A 13,859-nucleotide genomic window follows, 5' to 3' on the forward strand; every position below is an offset into this window, starting at 1 on the left:
TATAATTTAAGAGTTCCAATAATTGAAGGGCCTTGTGCGATTTTATGCCTCAGAATGCTGAACACTTTTTCTGAATCAAATTTTGAGGAAATGCCAGCTAAAACTATTTTTTGTCAATGTTCTTTAAAACATACAAAGATTTTCATCATTTGATCTGTTCAAAACTCATGATTATGTATGCTGTTATTGGGAAAGGTACATTGTAAAGTACATGTACGTTGCGTATGACCTTAAAATGCTATACATGTACATTATGCCTTTCTGTTTGTCCATTTGTTTTAATTCTAACCAAGCCTCAAAATGAGAGTTGTAATCTAGCTATGATCCACTAGCACGTGACTCGTTTGATGACTAAAATACTAGTAAGTGCTCTTTCTGTTCACTTGGATTATGTCTCTGCTTTTTCACTTGCTCACTTGTCTCATCGTAATGCTGTCTTCTACATCTCCAGTGAATATGGTGCTCATTTTCCTCCAAATTTCGCAATGAAATGTGAAGATCATCCTCATTCTGCTTCTTATTCACAATTCAGACTCTTCATGTGTTTGCTTTCTTCTCTCAGGTCTGCTTCTGCTGTTGACAATCTTACTTTTGGTGAGCAATAATGATCGTATTCTTCTCGACACCAAGTTTCTGACCATGTGAAGTCAACAAACTCGGAAGGATGTCTTGAAGATAATCCAGAATCATGCTCGATCACTGTCACAGTCGACTTACCGGTCGGATGTCCAATCCTGTCAATCTCTCTCATAAATGAGTTCTCAATTCGCTTTTCCTGGTTCTTGTACATGTATATTTTACAGTCATCCCAAAGCGAGTTCCCCAAGGTTCAGAAACAAAGCATTATTTTTATTTATTTTGAATGGTTATATCATAATGGTAAATTTTGAATTCATATATATATATAGAGAGAGAGAGAGATAGAATATACGTTTATTGACTGGGTTCGATGGCTACAAGCGTTTTGTCTGACCCAAGAACCAAACTGTTTGCCTGAGGCAAATAGTTTGGTTCGAGGGGTTGACAAAACGCATTTTGCCCTAGAACGCAGTCAATAAATGTTTTGTTATACCTTTTTTTTTCACGTTCATGTATCTTGTGCTAGCTGGCTTCCATGAGGTAATTTTCCTTAACCCGCACTCTGGTAAAACTCGGTCAATTCTGTCACTGTCAAACACCAACGAATGCAGATCCCGCCCACAGTGTGACGTAAGCCGTCCAATATCTCATCGGCAAGTCCAATATCTCACTCTGCGGCCAAACATCGGTTTTTTAATGACCGCTCAGTAAAACATTGGAAATGAATCTTTTTAGTATAGATTTATATATGAACCATTTTTTATAGACATAACAATGCTGACTGACGTTTTTCATACTTTTTTTATAAAGGGAAAAAACCTGGGATAAAAACATTATAAAATAATTGGATATAAACAATATGAAATTACCGTAATAAAAAGAGATCATTGGGCCATACAGTAGATAACCAATTTCACCAGTTTCTGGATCTTTATCAGAGGTTGGGTCAAGAGGCTCCAGTACACTATTAAAATGAAAAATATGTTTTGATTTCAGCTAACAAAGCTTGTAACAAAATCGTTTTTTAAGGCTCATTATTACAACACTGCATTTTAGAAGAACTAGTTTCAAATCCACATTCTGTAATCCAACCTATACTCACAGTTCCCTTTCAAAACATGGTATTCTTCAAAATCAGCCCTTTTTTAGTTTTAAATACATTAAAAATTCCAGTCAATGGAACTTAGTTTAATTTGCATATCTATACTGGATTCCAAAAACCCCCTAAAATCCTTACAAACAAGATATATTGCAAGGTACAGTAAATATTACACCAAACCCATATCTTACTCCTTACCAAAATATTAACTGCTGTGAAGGAGAGACTTCAAATGGTTTGTGCTAACCATATTGAAGACGAAGAAGTGTAAAACAAATGTGGATTCTAAAAAAACCTTCAAAGAACTTTTGAAAATCTCAAACTTTTTAAACGTCAATAACATCAAAACATAGGACTTTTTTGAGCATTATACAATCATTCCTCACGTTAAATTAAAGAGTAAGGGCATGTTTTACAAAAGAACTTACGACTAACACCAAAAACATTAGTTAATTGTAAAATCTTACAAAACTATAATGTTTGTGTTAAAAACTGCTTGCATAAAAATATCCTAAATTCTTTTCTAAAAGGGTTAAAACCATTTTTCAATTAATGTAAACAAGCCAATTCAGAGAATTTGTGTCCCCCGCTTAAGAAAACAAGAGCCCCATGGGCCACAACGTTCACCTGAGTCAATATGGCCCTGCTGTTCTTTGTCAGCAGATTTCTTCTTCTATATATTCATACGTAAAGTTTTGATCAACTGTTCTAGGCATAACCTATCTCCAGTTGCCATGTTTGCTGTTCTTGAAACGGAATTTTAAAGATGTATGCCATCCTACCCTGGGGGGTAGGAAGGGAGGGGGGGGGGGGTCAAGATTTGAACAAATTTGAATCTACACTACCTAAGGATGCTTCCATATCAATATGACTAATTATGGCTTTGTTGTTCTTGAAAAGAAGATTTTTTAAGATATTTCTTATATATATATTCTTTTGTTAAACTTTGATCCCCGATTATGGCCCCACCCTACTACTGGAGGATGCCTTGAACAAACTTGAATCTACAATACTTGGGGATGCTTCAATATCAAAATGACTAATCACGGCTTTCCTGTTCTTGAAAAGATTTTAAAAGATTTTTCCTATTTATTCCTATGTAAAACTTTGATCCCCCATTGTAGACCCACCCTACCCCCGGGGGTCTTGATTTCCACAAATTTGAATCTACACTACCTAAGGATGATTCCATATCAATATGACTAACTGTGGCTTTGTTGTTCTTGAGAAGAAAACTTTTAAAGAATTTTCCTATATATTCCTATGTAAGACTTTGATCCCCCATTGTGGCTCCACCCTACCCCCGGGGGTCAGGATTTGAACAAACTTGAATCTACATTACCTGAGGATGATTCCATACCAAAATGACTAATTGTGGCTTTGTTGTTCTTGAGAAGAAGATTTTTAAAGAATTTTCCTATATATTCCTATGTAAAACTTTGATCCCTATTGTGGCTCCACCCTACCCCCGGGGGTCATGATTTGAACAAACTTAAATCTACACTACCTGAGGATGATTTCATATCAATATGACTAATTGTGGCTTTGTTGTTCTTGAGAAGAAGATTTTTAAAGAATTTTCCTATATATTCCTATGTAAAACTTTGATCCCCCATTGTGGCCCCACCCTACCCCCGGGGGTCATGATTTGAACAAACTTAAATCTACACTACCTGAGGATGATTTCATATCAAAATGACTAATCACGGCTTTGTTGTTCTTGAGAAGATTTTTAAAGAATTTTCCTATATATTCCTATGTAAAACTTTGATCCCCCATTGTGGCCCCACCCTACCCCCGGGGGTCATGATTTGAACAAACTTAAATCTACACTACCTGAGGATGATTTCATATCAATATGACTAATTGTGGCTTTGTTGTTCTTGAGAAGAAGATTTTTAAAGAATTTTCCGATATATTCCTATGTAAAACTTTGATCCCCCATTGTGGCCCCACCCTACCCCCGGGGGTCATGATTTGAACAAATTTAAATCTACACTACCTGAGGATGATTTCATATCAATATGACAAATCATGGCTTTGCTGTTCTTGAGAAGAAGATTTTTAAAGAATTTTCCTATGTATTCCTATGTAAAACTTTGATCCCCTATTGTGGCTCCACCCTACCCCCGGGGGTCATGATTTGAACAAACTTAAATCTACACTACCTGAGGATGATTTCATATCAATATGACTAATTGTGGCTTTGTTGTTCTTGAGAAGAAGATTTTTAAAGAATTTTCCTATATATTCCTATGTAAAACTTTGATCCCCCATTGTGGCCCCACCCTACCCTCGGGGGTCATGATTTGAACAAACTTAAATCTACACTACCTGAGGATGATTTCATATCAATATGACTAATTGTGGCTTTGTTGTTCTTGAGAAGATTTTTAAAGAATTTACCTATATATTCCTATTTAAAACTTTGATCCCCCATTGTGGCCCCACCCTACCCCCGGGGGTCAGGATTTGAACAAACTTGAATCTACATTACCTGAGGATGATTCCATACCAAAATGACTAATTGTGGCTTTGTTGTTCTTGAGAAGAAGATTTTTAAAGAATTTTCCTATATATTCCTATGTAAAACTTTGATCCCCCATTGTGGCCCCACCCTACCCCCGGGGGTCATGATTTGAACAAATTTAAATCTACACTACCTGAGGATGATTTCATATCAATATGACTAATTGTGGCTTTGTTGTTCTTGAGAAGAAGATTTTTAAAGAATTTTCCTATATATTCCTATGTAAAACTTTGATCCCCCATTGTGGCCCCACCCTACCCCCGGGGGTCATGATTTGAACAAACTTAAATCTACACTACCTGAGGATGATTTCATATCAATATGACTAATTGTGGCTTTGTTGTTCTTGAGAAGATTTTTAAAGAATTTTCCTATATATTCCTATGTAAAACTTTGATCCCCCATTGTGGCCCCACCCTACCCTCGGGGGTCATGATTTGAACAAACTTAAATCTACACTACCTGAGGATGATTTCATATCAATATGACTAATTGTGGCTTTGTTGTTCTTGAGAAGATTTTTAAAGAATTTACCTATATATTCCTATTTAAAACTTTGATCCCCCATTGTGGCCCCACCCTACCCCCGGGGGTCAGGATTTGAACAAACTTGAATCTACATTACCTGAGGATGATTCCATACCAAAATGACTAATTGTGGCTTTGTTGTTCTTGAGAAGAAGATTTTTAAAGAATTTTCCTTTATATTCCTATGTAAAACTTTGATCCCTATTGTGGCCCCACCCTACCCCCGGGGGTCATGATTTGAACAAACTTAAATCTACACTACCTGAGGATGATTTCATATCAATATGACTAATTGTGGCTTTGTTGTTCTTGAGAAGATTTTTAAAGAATTTTCCGATATATTCCTATGTAAAACTTTGATCCCCTATTGTGGCCCCACCCTACCCCCGGGGGTCATGATTTGAACAAATTTAAATCTACACTACCTGAGGATGATTTCATATCAATATGACAAATCATGGCTTTGCTGTTCTTGAGAAGAAGATTTTTAAAGAATTTTTCTATGTATTCCTATGTAAAACTTTGATCCCCTATTGTGGCTCCACCCTACCCCCGGGGGTCATGATTTGAACAAACTTAAATCTACACTACCTGAGGATGATTTCATATCAATATGACTAATTGTGGCTTTGTTGTTCTTGAGAAGAAGATTTTTAAAGAATTTTCCTATATATTCCTATGTAAAACTTTGATCCCCCATTGTGGCCCCACCCTACCCCCGGGGGTCATGATTTGAACAAACTTAAATCTACACTACCTGAGGATGATTTCATATCAATATGACTAATTGTGGCTTTGTTGTTCTTGAGAAGAAGATTTTTAAAGAATTTTCCTATATATTCCTATGTAAAACTTTGATCCCCCATTGTGGCCCCACCCTACCCCCGGGGGTCATGATTTGAACAAACTTAAATCTACACTACCTGAGGATGATTTCATATCAATATGACTAATTGTGGCTTTGTTGTTCTTGAGAAGAAGATTTTTAAAGAATTTTCCTATGTATTCCTATGTAAAACTTTGATCCCCCATAGTGGCCCCACCCTACCCCCGGGGGTCGTGATTTGAACAAACCTTAATCTACACTATGTAATGAAGTTTTCCCATAAGTTTCAACTTTTCTGGCCCAATGGTTCTTGAGAAGAAGATTTTTAAAAGAAGACACCAAATTTTCACTTATTCTTAATTATCTCCCCTTGGAAGAAGGCATGGTCCTTCATTTGAACAAACTTGAACCCCCTTCACCCAAGGATGCTTTGTGGCAAGTTTGGTTGAAAATGGCCCAGTGGTTCTGGAGAAGAAGTCGAAAATGTGAAAAGTTTACAGACGGACGGACAGACGGACTACGGACAAAATGTGATCAGAAAAGCTCACTTGAGCTTTCAGCTCAGGTGAGCTAAAAAGAAGAGCATGCGCAGATCTAAGGGAGGGGGGATGGTCGGAATCCCCCCCTCCCCCTCCCCCTGGATTTGCAGATTTATTAAATGTACACATAAGACCGCGGAACATTAACTGTCAAAATTGGAAATATACAGCTTACGTCATTTCCATCTGTTACAGTCAAAACATTTAATGATAGACAATGAAATGGGCGGGTACAATTCGACACGGACGTCCGAGAAAACATTGGATTGAGATTCTAGTTTGATGTTCATTTTCAATCCACCTGAGCTGTTTTCAAACCTAAAGTGTGAATGTATGATCCAGAAGACAAATAATTTCAATTCCCAAATACATGTTTGAAATTCATATTTATATGAGTTTTTAGCCTATAATTTTAAGGATACGTAAAAGTATAGAAGACAGTGATTATTTTTCAGGGGACTGCCATTTGATTCTAGAAAGGGGGGGGGGGGGCTGTCAAAAATTGTGAAGTCAGATCATGCCTTCACATGACAGAATATACATATATTCTAGGATGACAAGAGTCTTTTTTTTTAATTTTGTCTTCTCAGGAAAATGTTTAACAAACAAAACCAGGGAGGGATTGTTCAAACTAAAAGAAAACTAACTTTCTTATTTATTTCCAAGATCGTTCAGCCCCCCCCCCCCCCCAGCACACACATACACTTGTACCAAACAGAAATCAAATATTTGTTATTTGTCCCTTTATATTTCTTTAAAAACACTGGACAGAAAATTCTGATTTATATAAATTTCAAACTATCTCCGAAATTGAAATTATTTGTCATCTAGGTCAATCAGTAACACTGTGCGTTCTAGAGTAGCTGAGGTGGATTGAAAATGAATTTCAAACTGGAATTTCAATCCAATGTTTTCTCGGACGTCCGTGTCGAATGTACCCGCCCATTTCATTGTCTATCATTAGATCTTTTCACTGTAACAGATGGAAATGACGTAGGTTGCATATTTCCAATTTTGCCAGTTAATGTTCCGCGGTCTTATAAACTGAAGCAAATATTTATCACACCATAATAATGATTTTAATGAGAAGTTTGTACACGCCAGACGTGTTTGTAAACATGTATAATTACATATTCGACCTTATGTTTGCAAACATTAGGTCAAATATACATGTTTATAAACCTGTTCGATATTGTCAAAATTTTACACAACACATGATGTCTAATTTAGTCTCTACTAAAAAGTTATAATAGATGTACATGTAATTAGAATATAAAGTCCGTCAACAGCCTGTATTATATATAATAACTCTCCACATGCTACTGTTCTAAAAATAGTGCCACGCGACTTCAAATACAATAAAAAAACAAGATGTGTTTGTGAAACACTGATGCCCCGTATAACTTATAGCAAAGGTTGAACTTTCTCAAATGCAAATCAACTATGTTGATATCCAAAGTAAGGTCTTGTCTCGAGGAATAAACCTGTGAAATATGAAAGGCAAAGCAGTAACCGTTGAATAGATATGGAAAAGGTTAAAGTTTTTTTCAAAAGTATGTCAAACATCAAGGTCAAATGGTCAAAATTAATCGTGCCAAAGGAAAGGCCTTTTCCCAAGAAATACACAGGTTAAATATGAAAGTCGAAGCATCAATCGTTCAAAAGTTATGGCCAATGTTAAAGTTTTCCAAAAGTAGGTCAAACTCCAAGGTCAAGGTCAAAGGGTCAAAGTTGTTGGTATCCAAAGGAAGTTCTTGTCACAAGGATTACACCTGTGAAGTATGAAAGCCCTAGCACCAACCGTTCAAAAGTTACGGCCAAGGTTAAAGTTTTCCAAAAGTAGGTCAAACTCCAAGGTCAAAGGGTCAAAGTTGTTGGTATCCAAAGGAAGTTCTTGTCACAAGGATTACACCTGTGAAGTATGAAAGCTAGAACCAACCGTTCAAAAGTTATGGCCAAGGTTAAAGTTTGGTAAAATTTTGCAAACCTGGGTCAAACTCCAAGGTCAAAAGGTCATATATTGTGGTACCCAAGGAAAGGTCTTGTCATAATGAACACTTATGTCAAATATTAAAGCCTAACCCTTGACAGCGCAATAGTTATAGGCTAGGTCAAAGTTGACAACAGACAGACAGACAAACAAACAGACAGACAGGACAAAAACAATATACCCCCGGGATCTTTCGATCCGGGGGCATAAAAAATTAATAAGATGAACAAGATGTGTTTGTGAAACACTGATGCCCCGTATGGCAACTTATAGCGAAAGTTAAACTCTCAAACACAAATCAAATATGTTGATACCCAAAGTAAGGTCTTGTCCCAAGGAAAATACCTGTGAAATATGAAAGCCCTAGCAGCAATCATTGAAAAAATATGGAAAATGTTAAAGTTTTTCAAAAGTAAGTCAAACATCAAGGTCAAATGGTCAAAATTAATGGTGCCCACGGAAAGACCTTCTCACAAAAAATACACGTGAAATATGAAAGCCCTAACACAAACCGTTCAAAAATATGGCCAAGGTTAAAGTTTTTCAAAAGTAGGTCAAACTCCAAGGTCAATGGGCTATAATTGTTGGTATCTAAAGGAAGGTCTTGTCATAAGGATTACACATGTGAAAAATGAAAGTCTTAGCACCAACTGTTCAAAAGTTACGGCCAAGCTTAAAGTTTTTCAAAAGTAGGTCAAACTCTAAGGTCTAGGTCAAAGGGTCAAAGTTGTTGGTATCCAAAGAAAGGTCTTGTCACAAGGATTACATATGTGAAGTATGAAAGCCCTAGCTCCAACTGTTCAAAAGTTATGGCCAAGATTAAAGTTTTTCAAAAGTAGGTCAAACTCCTAGGTCAAGGTCAAAGGGTCAAAGTTGTTGTTATCCAAAGTAAGGTCTTGTCACAAGGATTGCACATGTGAAGTATGAAAGCCCTCGAACTTACTGTTCAAAAGTTATGGCCAAGGTTAAAGTTGGGTAAAATTTTGCAAAACTGGGTCAAACTCCAAGGTCAAGGTCAAAAGGTCAAATATGATGGTACCAAAAGAAAGGTCTTGTCACAAGGAATACACATGTGAACTATGAAAGCCATAGCTCTAACCAATCAAAAGTTATGAGCAATGTTAAAGTTTTTGCGGACAAACAGATAAACAGACAAAGAGACAGACAGACAGCCGGACGGACAGAGCAAAAACTATATACCCCCGAATCTTCGATACGGGGGCATAAAAACGAAGCGGGACACTTTGAGAGGGGCGAAAGAGGCCATAAGGAGCTATGGTATAAAATGTCATTACAAAAGCTTCTCGAGATATCGCACGGAAACAAAAGTGTTTACACGGACGGACAGACAGATCGAAATTAAAAGCTAATTGTATAATAATATTTTGTTCTTAGTTGTAAGTTCATCTAAAATGGAGCTCAGGCTATTTGTGCAGGTATTTATCCCAGTTGATTCAATACACAAGAGCATTTTCTACGTAAAAATAATTTCAAAAACAAGGCAAGCTATTGACAATGATACAAGGATCTCAATTTCGTTTTAAATGACTTTGCAAATACAATCTGTCGTTAGTGACGTACTTTTTCATACAAATTATTATACCCGCACTTTCTAAAGAAAGTTCGGGTTTATTGTTATTACTCCATCCATCCATCCGTCTGTCACACTTTCTTCTTCCTCAAACCCCTCTTACATTTTATGCAGTAGCCTAATCATCTTTTAGGAGATGGTTGGTGGTGTCCTGTAGATGTGCAATAAGGTTTCGGAATTTTCAATTTCACCCTAGGGGTCAAATGTGGGTCGAAAAATGACGTTTTTTATGCAAAAAGCCCCTGGTTCCCTGAATTCCTCTTACAATTTACGCAGTAGCCTAATCATCTTTTGGGAGATGGTTGGTGGTGTTCTGTAGATGTGCAATAACATTTCAGAATTTTCAATTTCACCATGGGGGATGAAAAATGATGTTTTTTATGCAAAAAGCCCCTGGTCCCCCGAACTCCTCATATATTTTATGCAGTAGCCTAATCCTTTTGGGAGATGGTTTGTGGTGTCCTGTAGATGACCAATAAGGTTTCGGAATTTTCATTTTCTCCCTGGGGGTCAAATGGGGGTCGAAAATGACGTTTTTATGCAAAAAGCCCCTGGTTCCCCGAACTCCTCTTACATTTTAAGCAGTAGCCTAATCATCTTTTGGGAGATGGTTGGTGACGTCCTGTAGATGTGCAATAAGGTTTCAGAATTTTCATTCTTATAGGTATTCCATGTAACATTTGTAACAAATCATATAAAAAGATTTCTGGCTGTGTCCTTGTGTAATAAGATGTAGATCAAAGCCATGATTGTAAACTTTTTTTTCACATATCTGGGAGAGATGTCATTCTAGCTGAATTATGAATTCATAAAATCCTAAAGAGTTGATCAATTAAACTAGAAATATGTCCATAGGACATGAATGCCCTACTGAGTGTATATTAGTAATGTAACACGAAAATTTGTATTATGTATGAAGTTTGATGAGAATATCTTGAATAGTTTCTTTAAAATTGGAATTGAAATCTAAAATATTGGATATAGATGATAAATTCTCATAAAATTATATTAAAGTGCATAACCTTACATAAAAATATCTTAAAATGGTTTCTTTAAAAGTAAGCAATTTGAAAATTAAAGAAAAGTGGGGTCAAGGTCACAGGAAAGTGCAAGGTCAAAATTTTTTGATGCAGTTGAATAGCTCTCACTAAAACGTATCAGCAAATTCAGTTTGATAAAAATAAAACTAATATAAGAAAAGTGGGGTCAAATAAAGGTCAAAGGAAAGTTCAAGGTAAAAAATGTTGATGCAGTTGAATAGCTCTCATCAATATCTATCAGCAAATGAAGTTTGATAAAAATATCTTGAATAGTTTCTTTGAAACTGAGCTTTCAACTGAGCTTAATGCGAAGTGCGACGAAAGGACAGAGGGAAGGACAGAAGGATGGAAGGAGGAAGATGGACATGACAAACTCTATATGACCCAGCCATATTCATGTTGGGGCATAAAAAACTTTTCTTATATTATTCCATTTAAATTGTTAGCCCAAATAGATGTCTAAAAGAGAGAAAGAAAAGGAAAGAGAGAAAATACCCTTCAATTGCCTCACCTTAACATCCCCCCGGTCAAGATTTCAACAAACTTGATGAATCTATATACACTACCTGTGGATGCTTTCATATTAATATGACTAATCATGACTTTGCTGTTCTTGTCAATGAGAAGATTTTTTTCTATATATTCCTATGTAAAACTTTGATCCCACAATGTGGCCCCACTCGACCCCATGGGGTCAGGATTTGAACAAACATGAATCTACACTATTTGAGAAGTTTTCATATAAATATGACTAATCATGGTCTTGTTGTTCTCAAGAATAAGAATTTTGAAGATTTTTCCATTTTATTCCTATGTAAAACTTTGATCCCTTATTATGGCCCCATCCTACCTCTGGGGTCATGATTTGAAAAAAACTTGAATCTACACCACATGTATCTGAGGATTTTTCCATTTCAATATGGCTAATAATGCCCTTGCTGTTCTTAAGAAGATTCATGAAGTATTTCCCTGCATTTTTCTATGTAAAACTTTGGATTCCCCTATGTGGCCCCGCCCTATCGCAGGGGGTCTTGATTTAAACAAACTTAAATCTACACTATGTAAAGAAAGTTTCAACTTTATTGGCTCGATGGTTCTTGAGTCAAAGTTTTTAAATGATACCACTAAATTTTCAATAATTCTGAATTATTCGTTTCCCCTAGAAAGAGGGTATGGCCCTTCATTTGAACAAATGTGAATCCCCTTTACACAAGGATGTTTTTTGGCAAAGTTGGTTGAAATTGGCCCAATGGTTCTAGAGAAGAAGTCAAAAATTTGAAAACTGAAAAGTCTACAGACGGACGACAGACAAAATGTGATCAGAAACCAGAAAAGCTCAAGTGAGCTAAAAATTTATGATCACAAGTGCTTGGAAAGAGCTACAATATTTAAAAAGCATTTTGTTTTTCATGCATTGTTTTCAGAATAGTTCAAAGCTGAAAATGTATTCCATGTCACCAAAGTATGACTTTTATCCATGTTGAAAAAACTGCACATTTCACAGTATGATAAATATAAATAGCTAATCAAGGTGGTTTGAGTATCAAAATAAATCTAAACTGGTATAGCTAATTCAACCACAGAGCTTACTCAATTTTAAGATGCAAAACCTTCTCAACTCTTAATCATTCTTAAAATGTTTATATCATCATTCCTGATTCAAGGGAGAACTAGAGATATGACAAGAAGTATAGATGTTGACTAATAAACATGTATGTTGTGAGAAGAGTAAATAATGATGACAAGTCAGAAGTGGGGTTAACATTCAATTTAGGAGTTTTCAACAATTAAGACATGCAGAGATACCCCCCCCCCCTCCCACCCCAGTTTGTTCATAAATGCAAACCAGTACTTTGTTTTGACATAAAAAAATGTGAATATATACAAATAGTTTAATGGTGCATCTCTCTCAATGATTTTCATTCCTCATTCTAGGAGGGTGGGTTGACCCAAAATCATGAATGGAATGTCAAGCAAACTTATTGTAACGTTTCCGGGTTCGTTTATGGGATTCGGCTGTTCTATCTGAACAATATAATTAAGTTAATTTAAAGATCTCAATCACAGATTTGAATTAGCAATATTTACAAATATCCCTGTCTTTTCTCGGGAGCGCACGTGCCTTCCAAGGCTTGAAGCGCATTCGCTTCTGACCTTCAGCCAAACCGTGTTATACAGTATATATTCTATATATACTAACAAAGTCCCGAAAGCCTATTGCAGGCACGTAAGACTTTATTCAGGTATTAAACACAGTACCTACCACGTTTGGCTTCTGTTCTGAACGGTCTTCACACATCAGCCGCCAACAACTAACTGACTAGTCAACCCGACTGTCTCAATATATACATATACAACTTTCAGGTCACGTGACCTGCTGAGGACCGACGGTAACAACACAAAGAAACAGGAAGTTAACACAATGCAGCTACCGAGAATCGTAGGGATAATTCGATCTTGATTAAATCTTCGCTTCATTATCATTGATGCACTTTTGAATACCATTAGATACATAATAAAACAAGAAACAAAATTATGTATAGTCAAATAGAAAAGTTTTCAACTATTTTTGAGTTACATAATCATCTGTCATTTCAGGGACAGGGAATGGCCATGGAGATCTGGGGGTGGGGGTTCATGTCCCCTTATACCATTTAATCTCTCATAATACAAAGACGGCTTTGAAGTTTCCAATTTTATTTAAAGCTATCTGATTCAGATTGTTTCAAAATCTTGGGAATGTAGCCCCCCTCCAACCCCAACCCCCAGGGACGATGAATTTCACATATACAAAGGTTATTTTTCCTTTACAGGGTCAATCTGGGGTCAACGGTAAGAACCCAACTATACCTAAACTTGTACTTACCGACTGTCTTAGGTACTGTCAACTTCATGAAATATAATCCAATTAAAACACACAATGAATTAATTCCTACTGATGATGTACATGTAATGATGTGTAAATCATGTGCAATCCAATAAAGATAATGGTAAAACTAGTACTACATTGGCGGATCCAGAGGGGGGGTTCCGGGGGTTGAACCCCCCCCCCCACTTTATTTTTGCAGACAGAGAGAAAGAGGGAGAGAGATTTCTGTAATATAGATAATTTAATGTCTAATATTTTGAATAAAATA

Source organism: Saccostrea echinata, unplaced genomic scaffold, assembly GCF_033153115.1.
Source record: "Saccostrea echinata isolate AGI-Se365-2 ecotype Australia unplaced genomic scaffold, CSIRO_AGI_Sech_v1 ptg000001l, whole genome shotgun sequence".
Lineage (NCBI taxonomy): Eukaryota > Metazoa > Mollusca > Bivalvia > Ostreida > Ostreidae > Saccostrea > Saccostrea echinata.